The 20,212-nt window shown below is 41.5% G+C and overlaps 1 long non-coding RNA gene across 3 annotated transcripts; it reads left to right on the forward strand.

The window, feature by feature from the left end:
* Window positions 1-3,909: 3,909 nt before the first annotated feature.
* LOC116604634 lies at window positions 3,910-20,006 on the forward strand. 3 transcript variants are annotated; one of them, XR_004291153.2, is made up of 4 exons: window positions 3,910-4,478; window positions 5,032-5,257; window positions 6,103-6,190; window positions 19,651-20,006. It is a non-coding gene; the product is annotated as an uncharacterized LOC116604634 (long non-coding RNA). The 3 variants fall into 3 exon arrangements; XR_004291152.2 differs by having other exon boundaries at window positions 3,915-5,257; XR_004291154.2 differs by lacking the exons at window positions 3,910-4,478; window positions 5,032-5,257; window positions 6,103-6,190 and adding an exon at window positions 17,995-19,560.
* The last annotated feature ends 206 nt before the right edge of the window (window positions 20,007-20,212 follow it).

Raw genomic sequence — 20,212 nt, forward strand, 5'->3', positions numbered from 1 at the left:
CCTACCTACCTACCTACCTACCTACCTACCTACCTACCTACCTACCTACCTACCTACCTACCTACCTACCTACCTACCTACCTACCTACCTACCTACCTACCTACCTACCTACCTACCTACCTACCTACCTACCTACCTACCTACCTACCTACCTACCTACCTACCTACCTACCTACCTACCTACCTACCTACCTACCTACCTACCTACCTACCTACCTACCTACCTACCTACCTACCTACCTACCTACCTACCTACCTACCTACCTACCTACCTACCTACCTACCTACCTACCTACCTACCTACCTACCTACCTACCTACCTACCTACCTACCTACCTACCTACCTACCTACCTACCTACCTACCTACCTACCTACCTACCTACCTACCTACCTACCTACCTACCTACCTACCTACCTACCTACCTACCTACCTACCTACCTACCTACCTACCTACCTACCTACCTACCTACCTACCTACCTACCTACCTACCTACCTACCTACCTACCTACCTACCTACCTACCTACCTACCTACCTACCTACCTACCTACCTACCTACCTACCTACCTACCTACCTACCTACCTACCTACCTACCTACCTACCTACCTACCTACCTACCTACCTACCTACCTACCTACCTACCTACCTACCTACCTACCTACCTACCTACCTACCTACCTACCTACCTACCTACCTACCTACCTACCTACCTACCTACCTACCTACCTACCTACCTACCTACCTACCTACCTACCTACCTACCTACCTACCTACCTACCTACCTACCTACCTACCTACCTACCTACCTACCTACCTACCTACCTACCTACCTACCTACCTACCTACCTACCTACCTACCTACCTACCTACCTACCTACCTACCTACCTACCTACCTACCTACCTACCTACCTACCTACCTACCTACCTACCTACCTACCTACCTACCTACCTACCTACCTACCTACCTACCTACCTACCTACCTACCTACCTACCTACCTACCTACCTACCTACCTACCTACCTACCTACCTACCTACCTACCTACCTACCTACCTACCTACCTACCTACCTACCTACCTACCTACCTACCTACCTACCTACCTACCTACCTACCTACCTACCTACCTACCTACCTACCTACCTACCTACCTACCTACCTACCTACCTACCTACCTACCTACCTACCTACCTACCTACCTACCTACCTACCTACCTACCTACCTACCTACCTACCTACCTACCTACCTACCTACCTACCTACCTACCTACCTACCTACCTACCTACCTACCTACCTACCTACCTACCTACCTACCTACCTACCTACCTACCTACCTACCTACCTACCTACCTACCTACCTACCTACCTACCTACCTACCTACCTACCTACCTACCTACCTACCTACCTACCTACCTACCTACCTACCTACCTACCTACCTACCTACCTACCTACCTACCTACCTACCTACCTACCTACCTACCTACCTACCTACCTACCTACCTACCTACCTACCTACCTACCTACCTACCTACCTACCTACCTACCTACCTACCTACCTACCTACCTACCTACCTACCTACCTACCTACCTACCTACCTACCTACCTACCTACCTACCTACCTACCTACCTACCTACCTACCTACCTACCTACCTACCTACCTACCTACCTACCTACCTACCTACCTACCTACCTACCTACCTACCTACCTACCTACCTACCTACCTACCTACCTACCTACCTACCTACCTACCTACCTACCTACCTACCTACCTACCTACCTACCTACCTACCTACCTACCTACCTACCTACCTACCTACCTACCTACCTACCTACCTACCTACCTACCTACCTACCTACCTACCTACCTACCTACCTACCTACCTACCTACCTACCTACCTACCTACCTACCTACCTACCTACCTACCTACCTACCTACCTACCTACCTACCTACCTACCTACCTACCTACCTACCTACCTACCTACCTACCTACCTACCTACCTACCTACCTACCTACCTACCTACCTACCTACCTACCTACCTACCTACCTACCTACCTACCTACCTACCTACCTACCTACCTACCTACCTACCTACCTACCTACCTACCTACCTACCTACCTACCTACCTACCTACCTACCTACCTACCTACCTACCTACCTACCTACCTACCTACCTACCTACCTACCTACCTACCTACCTACCTACCTACCTACCTACCTACCTACCTACCTACCTACCTACCTACCTACCTACCTACCTACCTACCTACCTACCTACCTACCTACCTACCTACCTACCTACCTACCTACCTACCTACCTACCTACCTACCTACCTACCTACCTACCTACCTACCTACCTACCTACCTACCTACCTACCTACCTACCTACCTACCTACCTACCTACCTACCTACCTACCTACCTACCTACCTACCTACCTACCTACCTACCTACCTACCTACCTACCTACCTACCTACCTACCTACCTACCTACCTACCTACCTACCTACCTACCTACCTACCTACCTACCTACCTACCTACCTACCTACCTACCTACCTACCTACCTACCTACCTACCTACCTACCTACCTACCTACCTACCTACCTACCTACCTACCTACCTACCTACCTACCTACCTACCTACCTACCTACCTACCTACCTACCTACCTACCTACCTACCTACCTACCTACCTACCTACCTACCTACCTACCTACCTACCTACCTACCTACCTACCTACCTACCTACCTACCTACCTACCTACCTACCTACCTACCTACCTACCTACCTACCTACCTACCTACCTACCTACCTACCTACCTACCTACCTACCTACCTACCTACCTACCTACCTACCTACCTACCTACCTACCTACCTACCTACCTACCTACCTACCTACCTACCTACCTACCTACCTACCTACCTACCTACCTACCTACCTACCTACCTACCTACCTACCTACCTACCTACCTACCTACCTACCTACCTACCTACCTACCTACCTACCTACCTACCTACCTACCTACCTACCTACCTACCTACCTACCTACCTACCTACCTACCTACCTACCTACCTACCTACCTACCTACCTACCTACCTACCTACCTACCTACCTACCTACCTACCTACCTACCTACCTACCTACCTACCTACCTACCTACCTACCTACCTACCTACCTACCTACCTACCTACCTACCTACCTACCTACCTACCTACCTACCTACCTACCTACCTACCTACCTACCTACCTACCTACCTACCTACCTACCTACCTACCTACCTACCTACCTACCTACCTACCTACCTACCTACCTACCTACCTACCTACCTACCTACCTACCTACCTACCTACCTACCTACCTACCTACCTACCTACCTACCTACCTACCTACCTACCTACCTACCTACCTACCTACCTACCTACCTACCTACCTACCTACCTACCTACCTACCTACCTACCTACCTACCTACCTACCTACCTACCTACCTACCTACCTACCTACCTACCTACCTACCTACCTACCTACCTACCTACCTACCTACCTACCTACCTACCTACCTACCTACCTACCTACCTACCTACCTACCTACCTACCTACCTACCTACCTACCTACCTACCTACCTACCTACCTACCTACCTACCTACCTACCTACCTACCTACCTACCTACCTACCTACCTACCTACCTACCTACCTACCTACCTACCTACCTACCTACCTACCTACCTACCTACCTACCTACCTACCTACCTACCTACCTACCTACCTACCTACCTACCTACCTACCTACCTACCTACCTACCTACCTACCTACCTACCTACCTACCTACCTACCTACCTACCTACCTACCTACCTACCTACCTACCTACCTACCTACCTACCTACCTACCTACCTACCTACCTACCTACCTACCTACCTACCTACCTACCTACCTACCTACCTACCTACCTACCTACCTACCTACCTATCTATCTATCTTTGTCATAAAAGCTGACGCAGCCAAGGATTTTCACCGTAGTATTTTTTAGTATGAAGTTTCGGTTAAATGTTACCGATCTGAAATGAAATTCTTATTTCCATTCAGAAGCGCAAGATATGGCGCACATAAAGTTTACCGTCTTCTTAACAAAGGGGTCAACCAAAGACGAACCCATCTTGTCACATGAGCAGGGTGGGGTCCGGACACCTAGGACCCTCCCCGCTCTGGACACAATCCTAATCTAGCTCCCCTTTCGAGAGAAATAAAATACTGAGAGAAATGAATGAATGTAAGAACGCATCTTCACGTGCAAACTTTCTATTCTAAAACTAAAGTCTGATCTGTGCGATGTCATTATGGCGCGCGCGAGAGGCGAGCTCGCGCCAATCTTTCGCTGCTTACCCTAGAGGCCTGGCGTCAAGACTTGTAACACGCGCCAAACTCCGTGGAACTACTACTTGCATTTGCTGAATTTCTGGTAAGATTGATCAGTTAGATTCAGTTAGTTTTTCGGATCTATATATTTGGGACACTTAGCCGTCTCATTTACCCTCTTGTAGATTGTGATCATTCGTTGCTGTAGTCTGCCTTGTTTTGTTTGTTTATTTTGGACACCGTATGGCTTAACCGTTGTGGGTTGTAAACATTGGAATAGTTTTTTTATGGAAATAAACAAAAAGGAATCGTTTCACCATGCCATGGAAATCTAAGATTCGTCCAACGTGTTTGTATAGTTATATATACATATGCCCAGATCTTGTCATTACTTTTAAAAATTTTGAGTCCCTTGTCTAGAATAAGTTTTAGAAGACATTTGATGATTTCTAATTTAGACAATCCAATTGTGTGACTAGGCATGTTTGGACAAACATAGTTTAACTTTAGGACATGACGTAAATACATTAAAGTGATTGTTTTCACACAATATTGGAGGACAAATTGTGACAAGATTTCGAAATAACTAAACATTGCAATGACTAGCAAATCAGCTGATGGAAATATGTGCTTTCTCACACTAAGTGTTTTGCTAGGATTGCAAAATATTATTACTCCTCCTCTTACAACCTGTGGCACAAGTGCTGTTACCATGGTGAAGATTTCCCTGCTGGTTGCAGAAGCCCCTTTTTTCAACCTGTGCGAGGTGTCACCCACCCATCTTTTCCGTCCATGGGAGGAGTCACGTTGACATGGAGACAGCTTCTCTGCTTGGCCCTCCTGTCTCGTCCATCGACCCCTCATTTTCAAGTCTAGTGTAATGTATGTAAAGAAGAACTATCGCCTATGGACATGGGGTTGCCATGGAGACTGTTGGCCAAAGAGTACCTTTGTAAAACTCACTTCCTCTGCAAAAAAGGATAATTATGCCCAAACCTAACTACTTAGATTTAAAGATGTTAAAGATGTAGTTTGCCTAGAGCGGCCACGAGTAACAAAAGATACACAAAATTATGCACTCTTAAATTGAAACCCCCACCCGCCCCCATGGTCCTGGGGAAGGGTGGGGGATTAGACTTTGACCCTCTACAAAACTAAGAAAAGCCCACACCCCCTTGGGACAAAACTGCAGTCAAATGCCCTACCCTTCGGGATGCAAACTATAGGCAACTACCTGACATTTGAGACAATAAATCATCTGGCAATAAGCCTTTATTTTTCAAAGCCAGTACACTTCAGCGGATTCATTTGTACCAATAACTATGAAGACAACATAGTAACTTTACAAATATGGGAAAATTAATCATCTTCATCTGGCATTAGTTATCATTCATATTTGTTTTTGCACATTTTGCTGTGCAGCTTGCCACACTCTGATACATGGAATTGCTTGCTACAGAAGAGAAAGAGTCTCAAATCCGAAGCTGACATGACTTTCCCAAAGTGCATTTGTGACACTATTCACTTGTCCGAAACCCCAGGGTGGGGACAAGTCTTAGAGTAAAAAAACTGTCAATTCCCCCACCCTCTTGTGACAGATTCTCGTTCAAAAGTGCTCTAAAACCCCCACCTTAAAATAAAAGAAAAATATGTTTTGGGGGGCCAACTTTTTTGAGTATTTAATCCCTAAGTAAAAAAATTAAAAATGTTTATCTTTTGTTTTATAGATACACTAGGAACATTTACAATCCACATGATGCATCCTTGAAATTTCTTCTGCTGTTTGTACTGTTCGAATTATGGCTATCAAAACTGGTGAGTGATTTTCATGTTTTTTGTCTAAATAGATTGGGAGGAATAGAGCAAGCAATCTACAATATATAATTTTAGTGCACAACGTGCTAAAAGCATTTTGGCGATCTCCTTTCATATTCAGTAGCTCAGTAAACTTCATATAATAGAATATTGAGTAATAAATGGAGTAATGTACTTTGGATATAGTTGGTTATAACGGGCGTGATTGGTGAGAATATGTGATTTGACGTGTTGTTGAGCCATGTAATTTACTTGGAACCCTTTGTGCCAGTGAAATAAGTATCCACTTGATGGCAATGCGGTGGTTATTGCCAATTCTACAACACGTGCGCGTGATCTCGCTTTCTGGTTGGTTGTTGGCCATTGTAAATCAGAGGACATCCCATGGGAATCGTCATTCACACAATCCTTGCAGGTTCACTTGAAGAGAAAAAACCTTGATTCAAATCCGAGAAATTTGATTCTCAATCTTTTCGAGTAAATGTATTTTCCATACTTACAAAAGGACACTAAAAGTAACGAAGACTGCAGGGTTTTGAAGCTAAAGTTTTCAATTTTCGTTTATCCACGCGCGCTGCAACCCCACAACATTTTATTCATGAGGTGACGAATATCGTGGTGTATAAGAGTACATACCACGGAAAACTATGGGGAATTTGTTAAATCCGTTGAGGATGGTAGTGAAGGTGCTACCTCATGACTTGTGTGTTTTCAGATACATGATTTGTTTAGTCGGTAAACACTTCTGGTCCTCATTTTGGGATCTAGAAATAAATTTCAGAATATCAACAGCAGATGCGTATTGCCCATGCGCCAAGTTTTTTCGCTCTTTATGGACATTTACTTCCGCGCTTCGTCACTTTCGCGAGTTTTCGCGCGCTTTCATTTTTATTTTGCGAACATTTATTTTGTCGCCTTTTCGCGCGCTTCTATTTATTGCGCATCGTCATTTCGTGAATTTTCGCGCGCTTTTATTATCGCGCTCGACTTTTATCTGATTTATAAATCGCAATCACGAAAAATTACCCAAAACTTAAATGTTATTAACTGCTTGGTTTTAAACACGAAGGACTCAATTTCTATTTTGTGCTTTGAATGCAAAGTTCCCGTAAATAGCCCGTTGACTTCGCTACCATATTATGATAGCGAACCATGCGCGCATACGTTGAACATAACTAATTATGGTTGTGACGAATTGTAGTAAACGCCAAACATGCTGTCCGGAAGTAGAAAACCCGCAAGATTGCGTTACTTTATAATACTGTATTACGTTACATATTTAGTTTTGTTATGTGATCATGTTGTAATTCGAGATAGGTAAATAAGGGGGTTGTGCCCCTAGAGTTGAGATGCGAGTGTACTATTACTACGGAGAGTTTGTGATCAAGAAATAAAGTAAAGAGAATATAAGTGAGTTTATTTGGTTGTCCCCGACAATGCAGATTCACATATTTATATGGATATATGGACACCTTCCAACACACCTTATCTCGTTCCAACCAACCCAACACCCTCTCAAACCCACCCCGCCATTTCATCATTTCATATCAATTCCTTCTGCCCTTCTTTCCAACCCATCTCACCAATCCCCTTATCAAACTCATCCACCTACTTTCCATTTCAATAAAACAGCTTCTAACTCATCGGTCCCCCAATTCACATCACCCTTCGGACCCACTCTCATAAAATCTGACGCATCCACGCATTTTTTCATCATTGTATTTTTTAGTATGAAGATCGCGTTTAATTTTACCATATCTGAAATTAGGTTATGATTTCCACTTCGGAATCGCAAGATATGGCGCCTTTAAAATAAAATACACCCAAAATCTAGATAAGACCTTTCACAATCAAGCTTTGATAAAACGAACATTCTAGTTTATTACAAAGCAGGGGCGTTTCTAAAGAAAAAAAACAAGTTGAGGTACAGATTAGTAACCCACTGACCTCAGATAATTCTCTCCAGATTTTTTGTCTTTCCCTGATATTTCCTTTGCCAGCTTACCTCATCTTCCGAATTACCTCGCCGCATTTCAACCTACCTCACTACATTACAGCTCACCTCCACTTACCTCTATCTGCTTCCAACGCAACCCGACCCATTTCAAATCTTTCAAACTCACCTTCCTCCAATTCACGTCACCACCAACGCACTTTGTCCTTTACAAACACACCTCACCACCTTCCAACTCTCCACCCTTTCCATCTCACAACAAACTCCAACGCACCTCACCGCTTTCCAACTCCCCACCCCTTCCCATCTCACCACGCATTCTAACGCAGCTCACCTTCCAACTCCCCACCCCCTTCCATCTCACCACACATTCTAACGCACCTTATCGCCTTCCAACTCCCCACCCTTTCCATCTCACAACAAACTCCAACGCACCTCACCGCTTTCCAACTCCCCACCCCTTCCCATCTCACCACGCATTCTAACGCAGCTCACCTTCCAACTCCCCACCCCACCCCTTCCCATCTCACCACACATTCTAACGCACCTTATCGCCTTCCAACTCCCCACCCTTTCAATCTCACAACAAACTCCAACGCACCTCACCGCTTTCCAACTCCCCACCCCTTCCCATCTCACCACGCATTCTAACGCAGCTCACCTTCCAACTCCCCACCCCACCCCTTCCCATCTCACCACACATTCTAACGCACCTTATCGCCTTCCAACTCCCCACCCCTTCCCATCTCACCACACATTCTAACGCACCTCACCGCCTTCCAACTCCCCACCCCACCCCTTCCCATCTCACCGCACATTCTAACGCACCTTATCGCCTTCCAACTCCCGACCCCCTTCCATTTCACCTCACAGTCTAACGCACCTCACCGCCTTCCAACCCCACCCCTTTCCTTCTCATCACAAACTCCAACGTACCTCACCACATTCCAACTCCCCACTTCTTTTCATCTCACCACACATTCCGACACACCTCACCTCCTTCCAACTCCCCACCCCTTTTCGTCTCACCACACCCTTCCATCTCACCACAAATTCCAACGTACCTCACCTCCCTCCGACTCTCCACCCCTTTCCTTCCCACCACACATTCCAACGCACCTCACCTCCTTCCAACTCTATCTATTTCTATCTATTCTCATCTCCTACCTCACCAAAGCACCTCACAATTCACCTCACCTTGTTTCGCCTTTTGACTCATACTACTTTAGTAATACCTCCATATCACGAGTATTTTCTGGAATTTAAAAACTACACGTATGGAGGTGTCCCATTATTGGAGGTTTCTCAAAATAAAATGTTTCAAAACAGTTTCAAACACCTTGTTCGCAAGTGTGCACAACACGTAAAAGAATAAAATGCCCATATTTTTACTCTCTGATTTGTTCTTCATTTTTGCCATCTATCCATTCCCGTTGCTTTTTTCTATGATACCACAAAGACGTACTAAAAAATATTTTTATCACAAATACCAATCGTGTTGTCAGCTATATGGATGCACAAACACAGAGATTTTTAAAGGCGAGACTGTGACATAGTCATACTCGCCTCCGCTTACATGAGCTGTCCGGGGCACGGCTTTCCAATCTACTGTAAGCACCCCTTCTCACCCATCTACACCAATCAAGCCTCTATAACCCTTATAACCCCCCCGGGGCGTGTCTAGAGAAAAACGCAGGATGGGGCCCAGAGGGTTAATTCTGACCACGGATCAGTTGAGTTCAAATCGGCATCCATAGCTATGGAAATAGGTCACTAGATCCATCAAGAAATTGTTTTTCTATCCAAATCCACACATAAAATCAATCTCTTCTTGACAACCAACAAAGATGTCAATCAGAGTCGAAATCATCCTGCCGTGAGCAGGGTGGGGTGCGGGCCCCTCCCCCCTCCCCCCCCTTTTGTGCACGCGCCTGGGCCTGTCATATTTAATATTACCCCCATGCCTCCTAAGCACGGGCGCACTGTTGTTCTTCTAATATGTGGTCCTCTTCCCTTCATCTCGCCAGAGATTCATCCCCCGAAACCATATCATTCATCCTGCCATTTCTCAAAAGGGCGTAGTCAGAGATTTTAAGGGTCCACCAATTTGAACATATCTTCCTCTCATCCTCTCATTCGTAGTGTTGGTATGGGCGGGTGTGTAGGGGGAAAACCTTTACGAAGAGAATGTCTTTCTCTTGAACATTTACTGTAAATGCCCGATTTTGGAAGAACTATATACCGGTGCTTTGTTCATGCCTGCATTATACATGCTTTATCATTAGCCATCTAAGGTTAGTAAGAGATATGCAACTATTTCAATAAAGGTTGTCAGTGCAAATGGCAAATGGCAAATGGCGATTTGGAAATGGCAGTTCTACGACCGAAAGTAACCATGCGTCTCGAAGAATATGGATAAATCAAAACAATTATCCATTAAAGGTTACCAATGCTTGACTATGACATTGCTGGACTATATTTAACACCTTTAATTTTACGAATAACAAGTACCCATAAGCCATTTACCATTTGGTGTATATCCAAAATCACAAACTCTACGGTTGGGTGTCCTAAACAAAGCACAGCAACGTTTTGCGACTTACCGCAGGGCCCGTGGAGGTTTGGCGTTCCTATTTATTTCTCATTGCATTTTTATTACTCTGACCCTATCTTTGAACCCCTTTTTGACATTTTTTTGGTGGTTTTCTCATACCTCGAAAACCCACAAGTCGTTTCTCGAAAATAGAGTGTATCTCCTTTTCACATAAAACTGCTGGAACCACTAAAACTACTTCTATACTGAGTGCGTAGTCTACAAGTGCGATACGAAGGTGATTGTGTACTTGTTGTTCCGATTTGGAGGATAAGGTTTTTTCTGATATTATAGCGACGCCATGCATAGATAAAGACCAATTACTGTACTCTTTAACTAGGCGACGGAACGGTCCGCTTCTCCCTACCAGGACCTTGAGGGTATTGCTGATAGTTTGAAGACTTTCCGATAACATCTTAAAATCGCTCGGGATACCTCTTAACAGGATGGCCTTAGATGAGAACCTTGCAGAGGCAGAGCAGGCGCCTGAAACCTGGTAGATCTGAGAACAGCGGCAAACGCATTATGAGTGTTACACTATAGTTGTGTGAACTTTCATCGTGCGACTGCTGGTGTTGAGCTCCCTGCAGCACACGTTTCGCCGCGTGCCGTTCACCCGTTGGGCTTGTTTTGTCCTTAGTGCGTAACAGACACCCCTTGTTAGCATACTCGCCATAAGCAAACATATCAATTAGTGGTGCTTGCCCTTTTAAAACTTAATTAAAGGTTTAACACTCTATCGACGGAAAGGGGACTACTTCCTATACGCGCCGTGGCATTGTGCTTCCTTCACAAACATAGCAGCTAGACAAAGGCTGGGCCGTGTTTATTGTTAGGTGGATGGCCCCACTCTGGCTGGCTTATTCGATTCAGTTCTCTCGCGAGCGTGTACTTTTATATCACGGCAGATGCCTGAGCTATGTGAGACTGAGCCAACTCTACTATAACACAACTGTAATAAGTAACTCATTTTTTATTTCAAGAACATCCACCCGCGGGAAATGCGGTTTCATGCCCCTTCTTTTTCTCGCGCGAGCCCGCGTTAATGACCAATTTGTTGGTTTATATATTCAGCGTTAACGGAGTAATTATCCGAGCGGCACGCGCGCCCAAAAACTGTGGCTATCACAACTCGCCAAGCGGTCTCCATGCCTCAGAGGTGTGTCACGCAAGTACGTTATAAATGGACACATTTCCCCAAACGCGTCCTCTATTCCACAGACACATAAAACACTGCCGCAGTCTCATTTTCTTTTCTCAATACAAAGTCATCGAACACTTTCGTGCGATGTGCGTGGTAAAACATCGAGGCACACAGTGTAAGGTTCTCACAATGAAGCCCTGCTCATGCTCGACTTCCAGGCTCTCTGCGCTAATAAAAACCGCATGGTACAAACGTTTTTAAACTTATATAAAAAGAGGTCAACCGAGCATTTAATTGCACTCTTTCAAGGGCACGAGGAGAAAGCTTAGTGTTGTTTACTCTTACCAGGCGAAAAGAAAACAAAAACATATGCCCCAAATCAAACTCTAAGACTCCCAGTCCCCCTATTTCAAGCATATGGTACAAACTGGCCAAGAAGGCTTGCGGTCGATCGTTAAGATTAGCGCGACAAATTAGGCCAGCTTAAATGGTCATTATGTCATGCGCCGGAAAGCAAACAGGCCTAGGCCATGTGTACTAAGCAATTATATACTCGTTTTAATCGGTGTAATTCGGCCCCTATAACACGAAGTAGTCAGCTGTTAATACGATAGATAGCTAACAAAATTTCTGGGTTATTATTCGTCGTGGGTGTATTGATCTCGGTGTAGTAGTAAAGCCCCAACACGATAATGTGATTGAGAAAAAGCTTTTTCAATAGAGACGTTTTTCTTCGGCATTGCAAACACCACTTCCCCCAGGCCTTGACTAAAGCAATATTGTCTTTTTGTTAAAATGCAGTGTTTAACATTATTCTTTTTCATTCATTCTTCGCAAAGAAATAGTAAACAAGCGAAAAGAGCCATGTTTTCCTTTGTTCGTTGAGACAAGTTATTTCTTACTTAGAGGGTTTATGTTAGAACTGTGACGCCAGTTTTCAGTCTCGATACAATGAAGACTTGCGTACGTGTCCGTGGCTCGCTAATTAACACATAAAATGGCAGCCCATTTGAAAATTGACACATATTACAGCGATTAACTGGCCATTTGTCAAAGGACAAGCAGATATAAAATTTCTTTCCTCGAGAAATTTATTCCAAAAGTTTAACCATGAATCGTCTGCGCAACAGCCGTTTGTGTCCAGATGACGAAGGTTTTTTCGACAATTGTTTTTATTATGTTTTAAACGCATTATTCAGAACTCGGATGTTCTATGTCTGTGGAATTAGAAACCAGCGTGATTAGATCTTACTGTTTTGTTATATGCATATATGGCCAATGCTATAAGCGGGAAACGAACAATGACTATTTTTTTAGGCTTTTTTTCAGAAAACGAACACTAGTAAAACCTCTCTTTTTTAAAGGTCGCTCAGATAGCTCTTTTTGTCTTTTTCGGTCAATAAAAAAGACAGTTCATGAGCAATTTGTCATCGGCACCCAAAAGTGGTCAAACAAGTGCCAAAAAGCCGAATAAATAAAAGAACAAAAGCTATTATATCAAACAGAACTACTACGTTAAAGGTCGCCGCTGTTAAAGTGTCGCGCGCTAAGTCAGTGGGAATTCTAAGAGCGGAGATGGGACACAATACACTACTTGTAGATATATTATAGCATCAGTATGCCTTATGTAACAGTTTCATCGGTAATTTGTTAAATATTGACATCTCATTCAGTACCGCACAAGACGCTATTGTTTACCATGTTTGGTGGACAGGTTTCGCGAAAGTAGAGTCTAGGAAGTTTTATCATTTCCTATTCTCCCATTTCCTTGCTTTTAATATTACTGTTTTTTCTCCATATGGTCTGTCCTCATAATACCACTTGTATTCAATTTTTCCCTGGTGTTGATGAGCTCTTTATTAGTAAATTGTGATTAGATTATATTGTTTAAAATGTCGCTTTTAGTTTCTTAGCACTGAGTTTTTTTCCACTGATAAACGTCCTTCGCACGTGCGTTGTTGCCTATCCAACGAACGTTTATGTTTGTTGTGTGTATCTGGAGAAAATCGTGTCTCTTTTTAAACTTTTTGTCAAATTTTCTATAGCGCACTTGATCGAAAGTATCTCTTTTGATAAACATTACTTTATAAAAGGCATGCAGTAAAGGAAATAGGCTTTGTTTAAATTATCACACGGTTTTAATCTCAAAAACTCTAACACCGAATCTTGTACGAAATATAGGCGAGTCTAACAATAACTCATATATCCTTAAATTTTCATATTCTCTTTGATTATTTGATCTATTTTGATGCTTAGAATTCAATTTCTGCGAAATGCCGATAAAGTGTTCGTCTAAGTTTTACACTTTTTATTGAATTGAGGTTATTGGAGACTTGTTCAGGGTGCTGTGTGTTACGTTTTGCATGATATTGTCTTGCGTAGCGGGGGAGGAAAGGAATCTGCTAAGAATTTGTGAGGTTCCCAGCGGTAAATAAATGCTTCCCTGTTAGCTACACTATCAGGAACCGTAGCGGTCAACAATAAAGAAACTTCTCTTGCGTGCTGCGATCTATGAATCAAACAAAGAACAATAAAAAGCATATGATGACAAACGTCTTGTCGCGTTCCTAGAGGAAAATTCAATGCCTTGAAAATCAAAATAGATAATAAGGTTTTCTTAATTTGAAAGGACGCTTAAAAGACTGGTGAATGAGTCTTAAACGGGAACAAACGTTTCTTAAAGTTTGTTGTCATTCTAGAAGTTTTTAGAAGATAAATAAGCGCCAGTGTTTGTGTCCTGTATCCCCATTTGATATTGTGAAGTAATAGTAATAAGCTCACATTTAATCCACAATGGCCGTTATTTATAAGACCTAATCAGCTCAAACAGAATACAAAACAATAGAAACGAACAACCACCACCTGTCGAACACACACTAAAACGCTCAACCTACAAAAACTATGTAGAAAACACTAGAATACCCAGAAATTAAAACCACCCTCGATTATTAAGAATGTGGGTGATGAAAAGGTATGTTTTCCTGCCGAACTTTCCCATGGGTTTAAATTAAAGGCCACTTGTTTGTGGAACAGTCCGGGGTGTTTTTCCTCACAACTCGAGCCAGTTGTGTACAAGATGGCTCAATCCGCTACTGAATTCGTGATTATTAGATTTGTGAAATTGCTTCGAGAATTAATTGAGACCGATACACTGAATGAAACTCCCGCTAAGCAAGAGACTAGTGCATGTTGTGAGGGCCTGATAAGCTGCTCCGTTTTTTCCATCTTATCTACTAGCGCTAATGAATAGAGATGATTACTATGATACCTGGAAAGATAGAGACTTTATTAACTTACTACTTGCTTATTATATTAGAACCGGAATATGGAATGGTTTCTCTCTAATGTCTTGTAATTAACTTATTACTAGGAAAACGTTATAAAATGCTGGTTTTAAGTTACGCTAATTGACGAGTGAGATAAAACGATCCAAAACGCGAAAAAACAGTGCATCAAATAAGTAAACCCTGATAACTTTGTTGAATTTATTTGGTTTACTTATTCTTAGCTATTAACTGGCAAATAATATATTGCACCACTTTAAATACCGCACATTCCTCAAATACACAGAGTAGTTTTAATTTGTTTGTTTATTTGTCGCTGTTTTCAAGAAATTGACATTCAAAGTAAATACAAGTGCTATGTTTAAAAGTGTCCAAATTGTATAACAATTGGCATTAAAGGTAAATTAATTAAGTGGAAATACACCCTACACCTATTTTTGTAGTTTATTTCGTTTATCTTTCCTAAAATTTTATAGCTTTTTTTAAGAATATAATGTTTTTTTCTTCGTTGTATTGCTACAAGATTTGATGATGAGTTGATGATAAATATTTGTTTCGATTTTTTTTTAAATCAAGATTAACAATACAATAATTGGTAAACAGCCTGATGACCCTTAAATACCATCATATGAAAACTATAAGAGAATGACAGCCTTAAATACCATCATATGAAAACTATAAGAGAATGATTGAGAATTTTATATGGTAAAGAAGTCACGGTGGAGTCTAGGGTAGCACAATTTTAATGTTAACTTTTAGTAATAGAGAAATAACATATTCAAAGTACGGTAATAACACAGTGGATCTGAGAGTAGAGAAGTGACTGGAATCCAATCGAGCTTGAGGTATAGAGAAGGATAATAAAATGCACGACTTTTTCTTTATAGAATATGTGTAGTTTTAACCAAAGCTTGTTGTCTATCATAATTTTTTGTCAAAGTTTGTACAAGTGCTTAGAAATCTAGAATGAGGATTGCTTTATTGGTGAATTATGGAATCAGTAATTTTAATGTCGCTTTTGGATTTTTTGCATTATGTATTTGTAATACTCTGACCTAAATACGTCGAAAAAGTTGGAATTGTCTCATTCGCTTATAATTTAAGTAAGTTTTGTAAAAGAAGCCTTTCATGTCTGTTGGAGTTTTGTTCCACATTTTTTCACCGTTTTTTTTTTTTTCGTTCATTGCGTATATTCCTGTTACGATTGTGTACAAATAGGTTGTAGCATGTCCACGCTATGATCGGTATCAAATAAATTGAGTAAATGAATAAGCAAAAATAAGAAAAAATGCGAATAAAGAAGGAGTACATGAATATTTTGGGACAATTCAAAAGTTAGATTAGGTTTGAGCGTTTATCCAAATTAGAAAATGTACTCGTATATTTACAGTAATAAGCTAAAATTACTTCCTCTATGGCAATACAACAAAATTCGTCAGCTAATTCAATTACTTCCTTACTTTTCTACCACCTGTAAAGTGAAATTTGAAGCGATATGTTTTCACGGCGCGACGACATGTTCGTGTTGCGGTCTTTGGAGAAGTACCACTTTTACTTGCGGGGTCTTTACAACTCACGTCGATTTCCATTTTACCTGAAATTAATAGAGCAACACTAATTTCTATCCGGTGAGAATATCAGCTTTCAACGACAGTTCACGAACGCGTTTTTGGTAATGTCAACAGATCTCTCTCGCAAAAACGCATCAAATGTTTCCCATTTTTCTGCCCTCCATTTTGTTTTCTCTAAGGTGGTGGCGAATTTGTCACTTTCACAGTCCTTCACCAAGCTTCCGTTTTTTTTCCTTTCTCTTAAACTTATAACCCGATTTTGCTTGTCATAAGTATTGTCCCGAAACATCCAGTTGGCCACAAGACGTGCCATTACCCCTTTAGAATGAGTACATTTTTTCGAAATAGCGAGATTCTCAGGCAATGCCTTCGTTTTTTTCCCGCCCTTTCCATCGCTTCGCGCGCGGCAAAGAGAGTGTGTCTGAGTGTCGTCAGCTTTAGCTTTAATACACTGTTTAATTCACTGAAGCAGTCTTCCCTATCTCTCTCTCTCGTCTTATCTCTGGTGCTTTTTGTACTACCGATTCCCAGTATCTCGATAAATCCGAGGCATTTACAAGACTAATTTTATCATCGCGAAAAACTACACCGATAAAGGCTCAACCACATCAGAATCTAGAATAAATATTTTTATTCAGTTCGAGATATAAACTACTCTGAAAGCACCAGTTTCTCTGGAAAGAGTGAGGACACATTTTTGTGGCTACTTTCCAAATATAGTTTCAGGCATGTTATATTTTGTTTATTTTTCTTTATTTTTCTCCACCTAGCTGCAGCTTCTCTGGCCGGGTGTTTATTCCTATATTTTTTTGATGGTTCAAGTCCATGAGATAAAAATCAGAGTCGGAAGAAGTAACGTCACAAAATTGAGATGAAATTTAATTAAAACCCCATTCATCAACTAAAACCTAAATTGGAATCTTATTCTTTAGGGCTTTCTTATCTTGCTTTACCGCGGTTCTCGGGAGAGTAGTAGATTTACAGATTTACAGATAACAGTATAGTCAAAATAGGCTTTCTCACTAAAACTAACCGAGCTAGCCGTTTATTATGTCAGTCAATCATTAGGTTTTCTCTAGGTTAATGGACTTTCAAGTTATTTGAAGTTTTATTTTTATTTTTTTTTGTTAAGCCTCCCTGGTGGCAGCTGGTACATGTTGAGGAACTTTATTCCGTGTTGCATAAAAACAGCAGCATTCAAACTATGGAATATACACACATAATAAGTACAATTTCAAAGGAAAATAATGATCGATTGTAATTGTTATTTTCTCTTTTAGTGTCCCGAAAAGGACTTCGTCGCTTTTATTGATTTCCCACTTTTAATAGTACTTGCGTGCTTTTATATTTTACGTTTCAAAAAGTGTGCTTCCTTCAGTTTCGTGCTAGTAATAGGTGAGTAAAACTAAGAAAGCTTCATGTGACAATTCAGAGCTAAAGCATCTTGTCGGCATTAGTAAAAGTTTAAAGGCAAATCGGAAGCGATGGACAGTGGAAATGAAGGCTTATCTCTACACCGATAGCATCTCCTAGTCTGTTTTTCATTGCTAGTGGCTCATAGGATGTAAATGAGTGACGCACGCTCTGAGCACGGTACCGCCGCGTGACACTTTTCTTCCATCTTCGTCGCCTCTCCCTCAGATATCGGCGCCATTCCCAGGCTTTTAGCGCATGCGCAATAATGGCTCTGAGACCCGCGAATTTCCTTACACCAGGTTTTATTTCATGCAATTATTCAATCGGGGCGTACATCCACTAGGATTTTATTACACGCTTGTGTTCGTTGTCGGTTTGTGAACACGAATAAGCAAAATGGTAAAACGGATCAAGTTATTTACTCCCAAGATATCGATCGCACTCTCAACTCTCGTCTCTCTCTCTTTACGTTTCTTTAAGATGTAATCCATTCGGAAGGAGTTAAAAAGTGTTGGGATTTAGAGAAATTAGGTAATTGTCCTAACCTTCCCAGCTAATGTAATTCTCTTTTACAGGTGAGAACTAGAGCCTGGCTTTACTTCGGAAATATCGTTTATCAAATAGAATTTGAATTCTGCCATAGTCGAGACGGCCATTAATCTTAGCATTTGAAACGGCCATGTCATACCCTTGACGACGTTTCCCGTTTGTATGTGTCTTTTTGAAGTCATCAATTTCTCCCCTTTTTATGGTATTAATTCTTTTTCGGTCTATAACCGTCTAAATTCGATTTCCTTAGTAATCTAATTTAGGATTGGAACCGCTTATCGGTCTGAGCGCGATATTTGATGTTTTACTCGGCTTTCGTATCCATCGCGTCGTGCGAGCTCTGAAAATATTTCCAAACAGGTGAATATGTATGATTAATAATTGGTTCACTCTTCTTTACAAAAAAGATATCGGAAATTTTAATAAAATCAACTGTAGAATGTAACACATATTGGAGGCAAAGTAATATTAATTTCCTCGGTAGGGGAACATTGCGAAAGGCGAGAAGATAAGATTTTTTTCAAAGGAGGAAAAAGGGAGAAAACAAACAGTGCTGAGGTTAAGATTTTATCCTGGGCTTGTGGCTTGAGTGAGGTTTTCGAATTCATGATAACATCACAGCCAGAGGCTTCAAAAAAGTGGTGTTTTCAAGAGCTGAGAGACCACCAAACTTGTCTTAAAGAAACGAGCTTTTCAGCGCGATGATAACCATGCTTTTAGGGCGCTAATTCCATCTTTATTAAAAAACACAATAAGATTTTACTAAGCTGATGCCATTTAGATTTAACTCATCACAATGGTAGACGGGAATATAAAAAATACTGGTACAAAAGAAAAGGAGATGAAGTAAACAAATGAGGTTAGATCATCGCTCTATTTATATAAATTTAAAGAAAGAGGGAATTGTTCTTTGAGACAAGAGTAAAAGTACCTTTTTTTTAAATTTCAGAATTGCGGGCGGGCACGCGAGGAGAGACAGGTGAAATTTCGCCAAAGGTTCTCGTGCTAACGATATTATAAAGGTTAAACTAAGAGTAAAAACTCCAAATTAACGCTCGTTAGAAAACGCATTTAAGGTATGACTTGGCCACTTGAAGCTCTTAACGTGAACGAAGAACTCGCAAAACAAGAAGGCTTGTGGTGATGTCCAACGTGACAAACATGCTACTCGGTTATTAAAACTGATTAGACTTTATTTGTTTCTTATTTCATCGGCTTTTTGAATAGAAGCTGTTCAGCGTTATAACACGACAATGTATTAGAGTTTCCTGAAGTTTAGAAATAAAATGAAAGAAACAAGAAAAATGACTTTTCATTTATCTTATTTGAACTCTAAAATCATACCTTATAAACTGTGTTACCGGGCAATGATAAATATTCTACTATCTTTTTGTCATTCCAATCTCTGTCAATTATTTCGGGGCGGTGGAATTGTGAGTTAAGATAATTTCGAGCTCTGTAAACTGTTCCTAGTTTGATAACCCACACTTTTTCAAGTGAGATCTGATAAC

The sequence above is a fragment of the Nematostella vectensis genome, chromosome 10, assembly GCF_932526225.1.
Source record: "Nematostella vectensis chromosome 10, jaNemVect1.1, whole genome shotgun sequence".
NCBI classification, from domain to species: Eukaryota; Metazoa; Cnidaria; class Anthozoa; order Actiniaria; family Edwardsiidae; genus Nematostella; species Nematostella vectensis.